We start from the raw sequence: 14,102 nt of genomic DNA on the forward strand, positions 1-14,102 counted from the left end.
CAACTATCTCTTTGAGAAAAATGTTTGCAAGGTGTTTTCCAAATGGCATGACACTGTGGTGTGCCATGAAGCGTGAAAAACCACAGACTAAGGGGACACATAACCCACTCCAGTGTTCTTGCCTGGAGAATCCCAGGGACGGGGCAGCCTGGTGGGCTGCCGTCTATGGGGTCACACAGAATCAACCACGATTGAAGAGACTTAGCAGCAGCAGCAAGGGGACATATTTCCTTGGAGCTACTGTTTATGTGATGATGGAGGCATTTTTCAACCCCTGTAGAGAGGATGCATTGCTTGATAAATGATGCTGGGGCAATTTGGTATTTATATACATATATGCTCAGTCATGTCCTACTCTTTGTGACCCCTTGGACTGTAGCTCACTAGGGTTTGTCCATGGAATTCTTCAGGCCGGAATATTGGAGTGGGTTGCCATTTCCTTCTCCAGGGGATCTTCCTGACCCAGGGATTGAAGCTGGGTCTCCTGCATCATAAGGAGATTCTTTACCGCCTGAGCCACTTCACTTTTATATTCTTTTCCAATGTAAGTCATTACGGAACATTGAATAGAGTCTCCACAATGAGATATCATGTCAGAACCACCAGTGGCTATAACCAAAAAGGTAGATAATAACAAATATTGTTGAAAATGTGGAGAAATGGAAACCCTTATACATTTTTGGTGGGAATGCAAAATGGTACAGACACTATACAAAACACTTTGGTGACTCTTTGAAATGTTATACATGGAGTTACCACGTGACCCAGCAATTTCACTCACAAGTATATACCTTAAAAAAAGTGAAAATGTATGTCCACACAAAACATGTGGACTTCAGCATCACAGTTATCCAAAATGTAAATAAAACCCAAGTGAAGATTAGAGCAAAGAAAGATAATGTAGCAAAAATACTGACTTTTGCCAGTATTTGAACATCACCCTGAAAGAAATGACAGCTATGAACTGACTGGTTTAGCCAGACGTGGGGAACAGTTGGCTAAACTGAAGAGGAATTATGCCAAAGAACTACTGCTGGAACTGGCTTCACTGCAGACTTCCTTTGTTCCTTTGGATGAAGCTATTAAGATAATCAATAGGTGTGTAAATGCCATTGAACGTGTCATCATTCCCCAGATTAAATGTACCATTGCTTATATCATCACAGAACTGGATGAGAGAGAGAGAGAAGAGTTCTGCAGGTTAAAGAAAATGCACATACGTGGTAAGTCGCTTCAGTCATGTCCAACTCTGTGCAACCCTATGGACTATAGCCTGCCAGGCTCCGCTGTCCATGGGGATTCTCCAGGCAAGAATACTGGAGTGGGTTGCCATGCCCTCCTCCAGGGGATCTTCCCAACCCAGGGATTGAACCAGTATCTCTTACATCTCCTGCATTGGCAGGTGGGTTATTTACCACTAGTGCAAAAATACAGAAGAAGAAAAATATTCTTAAGGAAAAATCTGAGAAGGACTTGGAGCATTGAAGTGCAGCTGAGAGGTGATGGAGCCTACTAATCTCTTGGCTGAAAGAAAAAGACAAGGACCTTCTGTTTGAATAAGCTTTCCTGCTCTGACTCTTTCAGAAGGCCTAACATGACACCATCTTAATCATGGTGTGTAGGTTAGGTATGTGTGAATATTTATTTTTGGCCTAAGGCTTTACAATTTCCCTGGATGTCCATTTATGGAATTACCTTTGCAGGATCATAATTCAACAACCATTTATCACCAGTGAGATTTGTAGAACTTGCCCAGAAACTTGTAGAATTTATTCTGCAGAAGTGTCACCCTACTTCACTTACCAATCTGTTAGAACTGATTTGCTTACCAAACATATTAAGAAATTCCCCTCAGAAAACAGCAGTGGTCTCAGGCCAACACACACAGGCCAGCAACTGCTGGAGCACTCTTTCTTCCTACCTACGCGCACATTTTGGCACCACTGCCTGAGATTGCTACAGCCATCCTTGTGTTAGTTACTGTGGGATGTCTCTCCTCAAGCTTCATGAAAACCTTCACTTATTTTTCCTTGATTAACAGGCCTCAGTTTTGTCTGTCATGGGAACAGTTCTGTGAATTCACATGTGACTATGGTATAAACAATAAAATGATTTAAAATGAAAAAAAAAAATATTGTACCAACTCTGGATACTGACACACATCCACACAATTTATGTATCTTTTTCACCACTGATGGACATTTGGGGGATTGTTATAAGCTATTACCAATAATGTTTCCAAAAACATGCTTGTACGTGTCTGAGTTTTCTAGTCTGCTATTAACTATAGTAGACTACTAGTCCTGGAGAAGGAACTGGCAGCCCACTCCAGTATTCTCACCTAGAGAAGCCTGGTGGGCTGTGGTCCATAGGGTCACGCAAAGTTGGACATGACTGAAGCGACTTAGCATGTATGCGTGCATTGGAGACAGAAATGGCAACCCACTCCAGTATTCTTGCCTGGAGACTCCCAGGGACAGAGGAGCCTGATGGGCTGCCGTCTATGGGGTCGCACAGAGTCGGACATGACTGAAGCGACAGCAGCAGATTACTAGTCTACTATAAACCAAACTGCTGTTTTTATAGTGACTGATGTTACAACTGTCAGAGACTCTACTTTGAGTCATCGATCTCTCAGATCTTCAAGATATTGGAAAAAAAAGGGAGTGATCAGTTTGGTCTACAGGAACTTGAGAAATGTTATTGATCTCATCATGGTCACCTTGAAGGCAGGGTCGTTTCTGTTTATCATTAGATGCTTAGCATCTACCAGATATAATTGGTGTGGAAGTGGGTTCCATACCATGTCAAGTCAAGACAAAGTAATGAAACTTTCCTGAAGTTTTTAAAGATGAAGCTTATGTTTCCTTATTGTAGTATCTTCTCCTAATTAACCCACTCTGTGTCATGAACCCACAAACCGTCCAACCAGTCTTGATAAAAACAGCCAGTGTGGGGATATTTTGACACTTATATTTTGAGTCCTTTGAGTCCTAAAATTTTTTAAAATGATATCCTAATAACTAGCTAGAAAAGTTCTAGGCTCTAGCCTTGTGACACTTGAAATCCATAAGACCTTCTGTAACCTCGACAGAGGTCATAAGACCTCTGTAACACTTGAAATCCATAAGACCTTCCCCATAGAATATAAACATCCAAAAGCACACACATTCCTACACATATAATTGGGGAAAGCTGGTCCTTTCTTCATTGTTCTTCAATATTAAAACAAGTTGAAGAGTTGGAGGGAGGTTCACAACGGAGGGAACACATGAACACATATGGCTGATTCACACTGTTGTATGGCAGAAACCAACGCAAAATTGTAAAGCTATTATCCTCCAATTAAAAATTAAAAAAAGAGAAAAAACCAAGTTGCAAATACTTTGAACTGGAAGAAACTATCTAGAAGCAGTGTAATTAGATTAGGAAAAATGTAGGGTATGAGAGCAAGCGTTTGTCATTATGAAGCTTTTAACTAGGGGAACAGTTGGACAAAAGGTAGGCTTTAGGCCTTAAAAAAGAATTAGTCAAGCCACAAAAGAGGGGAAACATCCCTACCTGTGACGGGTGTAAAAATGCTCTCTTCCTCTAGCCGCAGTCATCCCAAATTTGACTATGGGATTGTGCATTTCCTTTTTAAACTTCTCTAAATAGCTAGTACTATGATGCTATGGTCAGTCCCCCATTCAAAAGGGTGCTTTCGAGGGGAATCCCCTGGTAGTCCAGTGGTGAGGACTCTGCTTTCACTGCTGAGGGCCAAGGCTCAATCCCTGGTTGGAAAACTAAGATCCTGTAACTTATGTGGCACAGCCAAAAGAAACACAGACACAGACACACACAGACACACAGACACACACACACACACGGGTACTTTTTGGCCTTTTTTCAACAAGGAAGGACTCTCTTTCAAATCTAGCCAGAATTATTTCTCCTCCCTTTGAATCAATAGGGGCTTCCCTGGTGGCTCAGATGGTAAGGAATCTGACTACAATGCAGGAGACCTGGGTTTGATCCCTGGGTTGGGAAGATCCCCTAGAGAAGGGATGCCTACCCACTCCAGTATTCTTGCCTGGAGAATTCCATGGACCGAGGAGCTGGGTGGGCTACAGTCCACAGGTTCCCAAAGAGTTGGACATGTCTTAGCAACTAACACTTGAATAACTAGATTCCAAACTCCCACATAACTTTACTGATTTTCACCTTGTATTTTATTTATTTATTACTTTATTTATGCATTTATTTTATACACTTGATTGTAAGTTTCTAGGAGAAGAATGCCTCCAAACTCACTTTGTAACCCTACTGAATCTTACATATAATGAATGTGCGCTTGCATGCTCGGTAGCTTCAGTTGTGTCTGAATCTTTGCAACCCTATGGACTGTAGCCCGCCAGGCTCCTCTGTCCATGGGATTCTCCAGGTAAGAATACTAGAATGGGTTGCCATGCCCTCCACCAGGGGATCTTCCCAACCTGGGGATCGAACCGGTGTCTCCTTCGTCTCCTGCACTGCAGGCAGATTCTTTATCCACTGAGCCACCTGGGAAGCCCAACATAATAAATGTTCAACCATAATTCATGCATATCAATATTAAAGATTGTGATGCACAAACAAGACTAAAAGAGATTCACACAGGGAAGACAGAGATGGGTTGGGGTGGAGGGGACACTTTACTAAACCTACTGGTTCTCTATTCTCATTCTGAGAGAGAGGGTGAGATACACATTTTCAAGCTGTCAGAGGCTGTTGTCCAAAGTGAGAGTTTATTTGTCTTTCTGTTTGTCATGAAAGATTCTTTCAAAGGTATCAATTGTGGAGTTAGTTTTAAAGTAGCATTCTCTGCCCAAGAACATTCATTCTCCAAAGCTCCTTTGTCAGAAGTTTTAATCTAAAATCAGCAAGGACTCCTCCTGTCAATGTTTTAGCACATCGTGCAGGCAAATGTACTTCCTGTTGTGTTTCACCAGGATGATCTCGGATGGACACCTTACCCACAGTGTTAACATTTCAGTTCTGTCCTCTCATTCCACATCCATGAAAACACGCAACTCCGGCTACTTCTCAATGGATGAGCTATGCTGTATATGAGCTGTCTATGAAGCTGATGGAATTTCCATAGCAGGATGCATTGAGCCCATTTTAACAAAAACTAGCTATGATATCAGCTTTCCTTGTGGCTCAGATGGTAAAGTGTCTGCCTGCAATGCTGGAGACCTGGTTCAATCCCTGGGTGGGGAAGATCCCCTGGAGAAGGAAATGGCAACCCACTCTACTATTCTTGCCTGGAAAATCCCATGGATGGAGGAACCTGGTGGGCTACAGTCCATGGGGTTACAAAGAGTTGGACACGACTGAGCAACTTCACTTTCACTTTCAGTGATGATATCAGTGTTAGGTTTCATTGCAGACTTTAAGGGGAACATGAATAGAGAAAGATCCTCTCTCATTTCTTCATTTTCTTTTTGATCAAACTCTAGCCAGGTGCCTCTGACTTGAGGAGACCTTAACCTTGGCCTGTAAAGACTGAAGCGAACACTAAAACATAGTTTCTAACAGCTCAAGGCTACATAGCAAGCATGATCCCAGCTCCCCATTCACGTGCCTGCCTGAGAAACTCAAGGCTACTGAAAGAAAGAATTTACTGTCCGTTCCAGCCAACAGCTAAAGATACAATCTCTGTGTCCCAGTCTCTGTGGGAGGCAGACAGTGGGCAGCCCAAATGATTGCCACACAGACCAGGCTCACTTTTTGTAGTTTTTTACTTCTATGGCTCTTCCAAGACCAAGCTCACTCCCTTCCCTCCTTTCTCAGTCTCCTCCTACGATGCCCAGTCACCTCTGTAGAAATCAAAGCTGGATTCAGTTCAGGTTGGACTCTGCCTTATTGCAACATCTATTATGGATTAAAATCTGTCCTTACCATTTTAACTGGTGTCTGGCTTTGTTTAACCCCTTTGACAACAAAAGTTTACCTAAGATTATCTAGACAGTCCCTTAATGGTTTTGTTTAAGAATGAAACGGGTATTGGACAATAAGAGGTAAGAATGAAAATGGTTAAAAAATACAAACTTCTGGGATTTCCCTGGTGATCCAATGGATAAGACTCTGAGTTCCCAATGCAAAGGGCCCAGGTTTGATCCTTGAACAGAGAACTAGATCCCATGAGCTGCAACTAAGGCTCAGCACAACCAAATAAATAAATGAAAATAAACGTTTAAAAAAATACAAACTTTCAGTCATAAGATAAATAAGTCTGGGGATATAACATACTGGATGGTGACTATAGTTAACAATACTGTACATCAGAAAAAGGAAAATATTGTATATTAATGCATATATATGGAATCTAGAAAAATAATACTGATGAACCTCTTAACAGAGAAGAAATGGAGACGCAGACGTACAGGATGGTCTGGCAGACACAGCAGGGGAGGGAGAAGGTAGGACAAATTGAGAAAGTAGCACTGATATGCATACACTACCATGTGTAAAATAGATAGCTAGCAGGAAGCTGCTATATAACACAGGGGGCCCAGCCTGGCAGTCTGTGATTATCTAGAGGGGTGAAATAGTAGGAAGAGGGAGGCTCCAGAGGGAAGGGAGATATATATATATATACACACATACATATAATTATGACTGATTTGAGTTGATGTATGGCAGAGACCACCACAACATTGTAAAGCAATTATCCTCCAATAAAAAAGATAAAAAAAACCCCATACTGTATTGTATTTTGGAAGTTGCTAAGAAAGTAGATCTTAAAAGTTCTCACCACAAGAAAGAAAAAAAAAATGTAACTATGTGAGGTGATGGATGGTAATTAAATGTATTTAACAATATACACATATCAAATCATTATGTTGTACACTTTAATAAAATGTTATAGTCAGTTATATCTCAAGAAAACTGGGGAAAAGTGGAAAGGAAATCTATATATCACTGGTGGGAAATGTAAAATGATACAGCCACTGTGGAAAATGGTTTAGTAGTCCTTCAAAAAGTCAAACTATAATTACCATATGACTCTCCCAATTCCATCTCAATATATACACAAGTGAATTGAAAATTGCCTCAGAAAATTTGTGCAAGAATATTCAAAGAAGCATTATTAATAACAGCCCAAAGTGAAAAGTTACGCATAGATAAACAAAATGTAGTACATACATTTATACAAGAAGGAACGGAGAATTCCTGGTGATCCAGTGGTTAAGATTCCTCACTTCCAATCCAGGGGGCATGGGTTTGATTCCAGGTCAGGGAACCAAGATCCCACTTGTTGAGTGGCATGGCCAAAAAAAAAAAAAGGAAAAAAAGGGGCTTCCCTGGTGGCTCAGTGGTAAAAATCTCCCTCCCAATGCAGGAGACAGGAGTTCAGTCCCTGATCTGGGACGATAGATCCCATATGCCATATGCCGTGGAGCAACTGAGTCCATATGCTACAACTGTTGAGCCCGGAAACCACAACTACTGAAGTCCACGTGTCCTAGAGCCTGTGCTCCACAACGAGAGAAGCCACTGTAGTGAGAAGTCTGCACACTGCAACTTGTGAGTAACCCCTGCTCACCACGACTAGAGAAGAGACTGGGCATCAGTGAAGACCTGGCACAGCCAAAAATAAATAAATAAAACTATTTTTAAAAAAAGGAATATGGAGAAGGAAATGGCAACCCACTCCCGTATTCTTGCCTGGAAAAGTCCATGGACAGAGGAGCCTGGCGGGCTGCAGTCCATGGGATTACATGACAGAGCATGTGTGCACGAGGGTGGGGGGAGATGGGTTGGTAGCAATAAAGTGGTAGAACTAAAAAAAAAAAAGAAACAGCTTAATCACCTCCTGTGAACCCTCAAACTTGCCCCTCCTAAGAGGACCCTACCTTTAGTAGTGCCTCACACACACTGCCCCACCCTGGCCCAAGTACCCTACCTGTGACCTGAATGCTGCCCAAGCCTCATTGCTGTCTCCCTCCCCTGCCCCCTCCAAGAAGGCCCCCAGAGCCCTAGCTGGGTGCTGAGTAGGCAAACTCCAGGCTGTAACCCTCTGTGCTGCTTCCTGGTAGGATGGTCTCAGTGGTTCTAACAGCCTTCCCCAACCAGACACCCAACACTCTTACCTGTGCATAGGAGATTAAAAAAAAAAAAAGGAATGAAGGGCTGACACAGGCTGCAATATGGATACAATATGCTGCAATATGAGAACATTACACCAAGTGAAAGACAGCAAACACAAAAAGTCACATGCTATATGATTTCATTTACATGCAATATGCAGAATAAGCAAATCCATGTAGACAGCAGATTAGTGGTTGTCAAGGGAGAGGGAGCAGGGGAGGAAGTTGGAACTGACTCCTGACAGGTATGGGGTTTCTTGCTGTGGTGATGGAAATGTTCTGGAATGAGTTAGAGGTGATGATGGCATTACTGAAGCCTACTGAATTGTACACTTTAACAAGGTGAACTTCATGGTATATGAGTTGCACCTCAGTTTCAAAAGAGAAACTGACAATACTTGCAGCTCAAGTGTTGCAGAGTAGATCATACCTATGTCATTATTTTCTGGTCATACTCACTAAAGGTGTTTGGGCTTCTCCTGTGTCTCAGCAGTAAAGAATTTGCCTGCAATGCAGGAGACACAGGAGACTCGGGTTCGATCTCTGGGTCAGGAAGATCTTCTGGAAGAGGAAATGGCAACCCCACTCCAGTATTCTTGCCTGGAGAATCCCATGGACAAAGGAGCCTGGGGAGGTTGCAGGAAATCCACGGGGTTGCAAAGAGTCAGACATGACTGAGCATATGATACACACTAAAGTGTTCAAGACTTTGGCAGTTTAAATTTTTTAAAAAAGTAGAATGAATGGGAGCCTGGCAAACAGGTTATTGTGTGACCAATTGGGAGTGAGGAGACATCTTGCATATTTATTTTCTCGGGGGATTAACGGGAGAAAGGAACTTTGGAGAGACACGGCGACAAGCCCTTACTATACAGCAAAGCAGCTGTGTTTGGGCAAGGACAACCCCAAGCAAGGAGATTCTCTTCCCTTCCAGACACACATATCCTGCTTCAGCTTCATCCTTCGCTCCAAGCACAGCACATGCTGCTCAGATGAAAAGCAAATCTCCCTGCAGCCGCCAAAGAAAACAAACACAGAAAAAGCAACTGAAAACTGAGAGAGGAAGCAGGATTCTGCATCCTGGCTGATAACATCCTCAGAATCAAACCCTCCAAGACGCATGGTCATGGCCATTATAGGAGGCCGGGGGACACCCAGGACCAGGTTGTCCAGAGGAGAGACAGAGAGACAGTCCCTGGCCCTCAGGGTCATCGGCCCAACCCCCTCCAGCTTTGCCTTCGACATCAAAGGGATATCAGTGCCCTTCCAGTATGAAGAGGCCCAGTGAGTTCCTTTGATAATCTACTTATTCACGAAATATAAACTGAGATTCTCCTGTGCCCAAGATACACAGGTAGGCACCCAAGCCCAGCGATGGCAGCCAGTCTCACAGTGAGGAAGTCAGCCACGACAGACAATCTCAGCTTCTTTCTCAGGTCCCGGTCCTCGCTTCCTTCCTTCAGCCACGTAGCCTTGTTTTCCTGACTTCTTCCAGGGTCCTTGTCTCTCCATCAAAGAGAAAGTGTGAGGAAGCAGCTGTGTTGGGGGACCTGCCCCTTTCTTGCTGGCTAGGTGCTCTTAGGCGAGACACGGGATCCAGTGTCACCGGTACAGGGGTGGACAGCGAACCCTATTTCTGACAGAGGACCGCTCAGAGGACAGAGTAACAAGGTGTCTCTAAGAGTTGTATTGACTGCAAAGCAGTATTCAAGTGTCAGGGGTAATAGAAAGGGCGCTTTGTTTCTCCACCTTTTATTTCAAAACACGTGGTTTGCAAGTAGCTCTTGGTCCTGACTTTTCGCTGAGCTGGGTCAAGGGAAGTTGTGCCTTAGGACTTCTCTCCAGGAAGGAAAGGAGGGCTTCCTTTCCTAAAGCCTGTGGAACCAGCTCCCAGCACTTCCTCCCCGCCCTCCTCGCCCAAACGCTGATCACAGCGCCCTCTGGTGGAAATGTAGAGCAATTGCCCTATAGACCCAGGGCAAGCCCAAAGGCTCAGAGGAGTAGGTTGGAACTTAGGGCAGGCTGGAACTGGGGGGCTACATGGTGGGAGGGGGGCGATGCCTACAAAGAACAGGCTCCAGTCAGGTCCTACTGATTATTGTCATGCAGAATATAGACCGCACATTACCAGTTATTTTGGATTTCCAAGACAAGCTAGAAACTTCTTATTGAAAAAACCAAAACCAAAACCAATTGTAGAAGCCAAAGAAATCAAGCGGTAGGCAAGAGTTTGGGCCTGCAAACCGTCAGGAAGCTTTGATTTCCGTGGAAAAGATGAAAAGCATGGATATTAGTTAATCCCGACATATAAACAAGGAACAGTCTTGGTAACAGAAAATCTTATATAAAATGTAAAAATCACAACTATGAAAATATTTGACAAGGAAGAAAAAGAACAGGTTTATTCACTTGCTTCTGAGGTTTCCCATTCATATTTACTTATTACACTGATTTTTTAAATTTCTTATATTCACCAGGGGAAACTCAGAGACGTCATTAGAAAAATTTGAGAGGAAAACACAAAGTAGAAAAAATTCTTGTCATTTTTTCTGTTCTATGGAAAAAAAAAATGATCTTAAAGGTACCTATTCACCAGCTTCCAGAGTACCAATGCCCATGAGGGTATATTTGAATATTTTAGGAAAGAAATCCATACTCCCCAGTACCACATACAAAGCCTGCACAATTTAGCCTCATCCTGCCTACTGGCCTTACCTCCTACTATTTCCCACAGTGTCCTGATCATCATACCAAACTATCTTCCTCCAAGAGCATTTCAGGCCTTTTCGGAAAAGCATATTTCGAACTTCTCTGGTGGTACAGTGGATAGGAATCCACACCTGCCAAATGCAGGAGACACAGGTTCAATCCCTGGTCAGGGAACTAGTTCTCACATTCCACAACTAAAGATCTCCAATGCCACAACAAAGACCCGATGCAGCCAAATAAGCAAATAAGTAATAATAATAATCCTTTAAAAAAAAAAGACAACTCCTGTTTTCATGCTCTCTCCTACCAAAACCCCATTTACAGGATACCTCCTCAAGCCTTCAGGCATAGTAAACTGCCCACTCCCAATCTCTGCTTTCAAAGTTCTAAGGCCATATCTCTAAGATAACAATCATTTTGCTTATATTATAATTATTTATCTATACATCTTGGGCATTGGAATCTACCCAGAGGTGGGGCTGTGTCTCTGACGGAATGTAAAATGTTGAAAACACCTCATAGATTAGAAGCTGATAGGGTAGGTTTTGCTCACCCAAGGCCTGGACGAAGCTAGATTTATTGTAAGTAGGATAATTTAAAATACATTTTAAAATGGTTTTATTTTTAAATTTTTTGAATAGGTCATCATTTTCACTGTTCAAAATGCAAAGGGTATAAAGGTGTGTTCAAGTTGAAAACTTTTCCTCTCTCTCATGTATCCAGCCACCCAGTATCTCTTTGAGTAAATGATGTTACTCACTGTTCATATCTTCTGGATAAAGTCCAGTCCTCTCTCTACCTTCAGCCTTGGCCCTCTACTTTCCAGGCTATGCTGAATTTAGCTCCTCAAAATGCCCTGCTCTCTGTCACCTTCTTCCCTCACCCTGTTTTTATTTAGCAAAATGTTTCTCATCAGGCTGGCTTCAGCAGGTCTGTGATGCTAGGGTCCAGTGGGTTCCAAGACTCTCCTCCCCTCATTTAATTCTTCTCCCCTTGAACCTAATTCCCTGTTTACCGATGTTTACCCTTCACAGGCTCTGGACCTCTTGAGATCTGAGACTACTCATTACTAAAGACTAGTGACCAGCGTCTAGCCCACAGCAGGGCGGGAATGAAAGCGGCTCTCCTCTCACTGGACTCGTTCTCGGGGATTTCTGAGCCCTCAGCCTCTGGAAGTTCTGGGATTCAAGTTTGCCAGCTGAGGCCTAACTTCCAAGGGTGTCTCTACCACAATGCCCCACCCCACGGTGCCCCCCAACTCGAACGCAAGCTGGATGTGTTTCCTCCGCGCGGCCTGAAGGAGGCGCCGGACTGACACGCAGTAACCCGGTGAGGGCTGTCTCCCAGTTCAGTCCCGGTTGGGAGGACGGCGAGTGTTAGTCACGCAGAGGCCCAAGCTTGTGGGCCGGCAGAGCTGTTTCTCTTTGGGAGTAGATAACATAGCAGAGTGCTTTCATCATCAGTCTCTTCCCTGAGTCCAGTAAGCTCGTGGACACTGAAAAGTCAGAGGTTCTGCTTTAAAGGGCGAAAAGGAAGATTCCGGGCCATGGCGATCCTTGCTCCATCCTCTCTGTGGGGACTTTATAGACAGACACTCAGCTGTCTCCGATCATTCACCCCCTCCTTCTGCCTCCACAGGGCAACTTAACCGCCTTCTCTCAAACCTCAGCCCCCCACCTCGCCGAATGTCAACTTACTCCATAAATTGTAGAGTACTGTAAAATGCAAGGTGATCATTACCATTACTATTATCGATATTTTAACTCAGATTCTTAATGACAAAATTTACATGTAAGATAGTGACTCTGGAGTGTCACAAACGCCTACTATATATATATATATATTTGTACAAGGGAGGCCCTGAAGAGGCTATCTTATGTATTTAATTAGCATTTTATTTACTCAATCTTCAAAATAAAATCTCCTTACACTTTTAAGCCCACTTTACATAGCTGCTGCTGCTGCTTCTTTCTTTTTTTTTACAATCATTTTTTTAAGGAGATGTTTGATGAATGTTTGGCCTTACAGACTTTTGAATTGCATTCTTCAACTTACTGTTTTTCTGTTTAAATACTTCAGTTGTACGACTAACAAACAGGCCTTCCTATGCATTTCAATAGCTCTCGTAATGTAATAAATTAATCTTATAAATAAGAAAATTCTTAGGTTCCCTTATATTTCCCAACACTGTTTATAAGCCTAGGATTTTTTTTTTAGTTATGACATTTGTCATTAAAAAAATCTGAATCAAGTAAGCAATTACATAATTTAATTTAAATTGGAATCTCCAAAATTTCCAGCTATTCTCTAATATATTAAGCTCTCAAGTGCTGTAAATTCTTATATCAAATATACAAAGATCAGTCCTATATTTAACATTCATATAGTAATGAATGTAATGAATGTTTACTTCTATATTATCTCTGTAGTTAATTCTAAATCCTCCTGTTATTTCACTGAATAATTCAAAATATCTATTTATTTATTTTATTTATTTGGTTGCAGCATGTGGAAACTAGTTTCCTGACCAAGGACTGAACCTGGGCCCCCTGCAATGGGAGTTCAGAGTATTAGCCACTGGATTACCAGGGAAGTCCCAATATAGGCTTGAAATATTTATATTATCAGGTGGCTTCCCTGGTAACTCAGTGGTAAGGAAGCTGCCTGCCAGTGCAGGAGACATGAGAGATGTGGGTTCGATCCCTGGGTCAGGAAGATCCTCTGGAGGAGGGCATGGCAACCCACTCCAGTATTCTTGCCTGGAGACTCCCATGGACAGAGGAACGTGGTGGGCTGCAGTCCATGGGGTCTCAAAGAGTAGGACGTGACTGAAGTGACTTAGCATGCACTCACATTAGTTGGAACAAAAAAGGGCAAGTGATCACCAGGGTTAAGTTCAACTCAGGGGAAAGACAGGAGTGTTCTTGGGGTGCATGATTTCTTGGTGAGCAGCAATCCAGGACATGAGGATGGAACCATATTGCGTCTGGGGCAGGGGAAGGGATGAGAAAGTGTTTATAGATGGTGACTACAGATAGCTAATTTAAAGGTGTGATTGTAAAGATGAGGAGAAAAGGTAGAAAGAAAGGAGAAAAGGTAGATCACGAAAGGTCTTTAAAAGATGAAAAATACTTCAGTATTTTTAGTGTGTTTAAATGCTGGAAGGAACTAAGTCAGTGAGAGGAGGCTGAAAGTTCCATGGAGAAAGATGATAATGTGCTGGCTGGAGAGTCTGTAGATCCCAAGGTAGAAACAGGACCCCATGCACAGAGGCTGAAT

At 42.8% G+C, this 14,102-nt stretch overlaps 1 pseudogene; it reads left to right on the top strand.

The window, feature by feature from the left end:
* The first annotated feature begins 558 nt into the window (after nt 1-558).
* Nucleotides 559-2,118, top strand: LOC122708036 (annotated as a pseudogene).
* The last annotated feature ends 11,984 nt before the right edge of the window (nt 2,119-14,102 follow it).

This window comes from Cervus elaphus, chromosome 14, assembly GCF_910594005.1.
Source record: "Cervus elaphus chromosome 14, mCerEla1.1, whole genome shotgun sequence".
In the NCBI taxonomy this organism is placed as follows: Eukaryota; Metazoa; Chordata; class Mammalia; order Artiodactyla; family Cervidae; genus Cervus; species Cervus elaphus.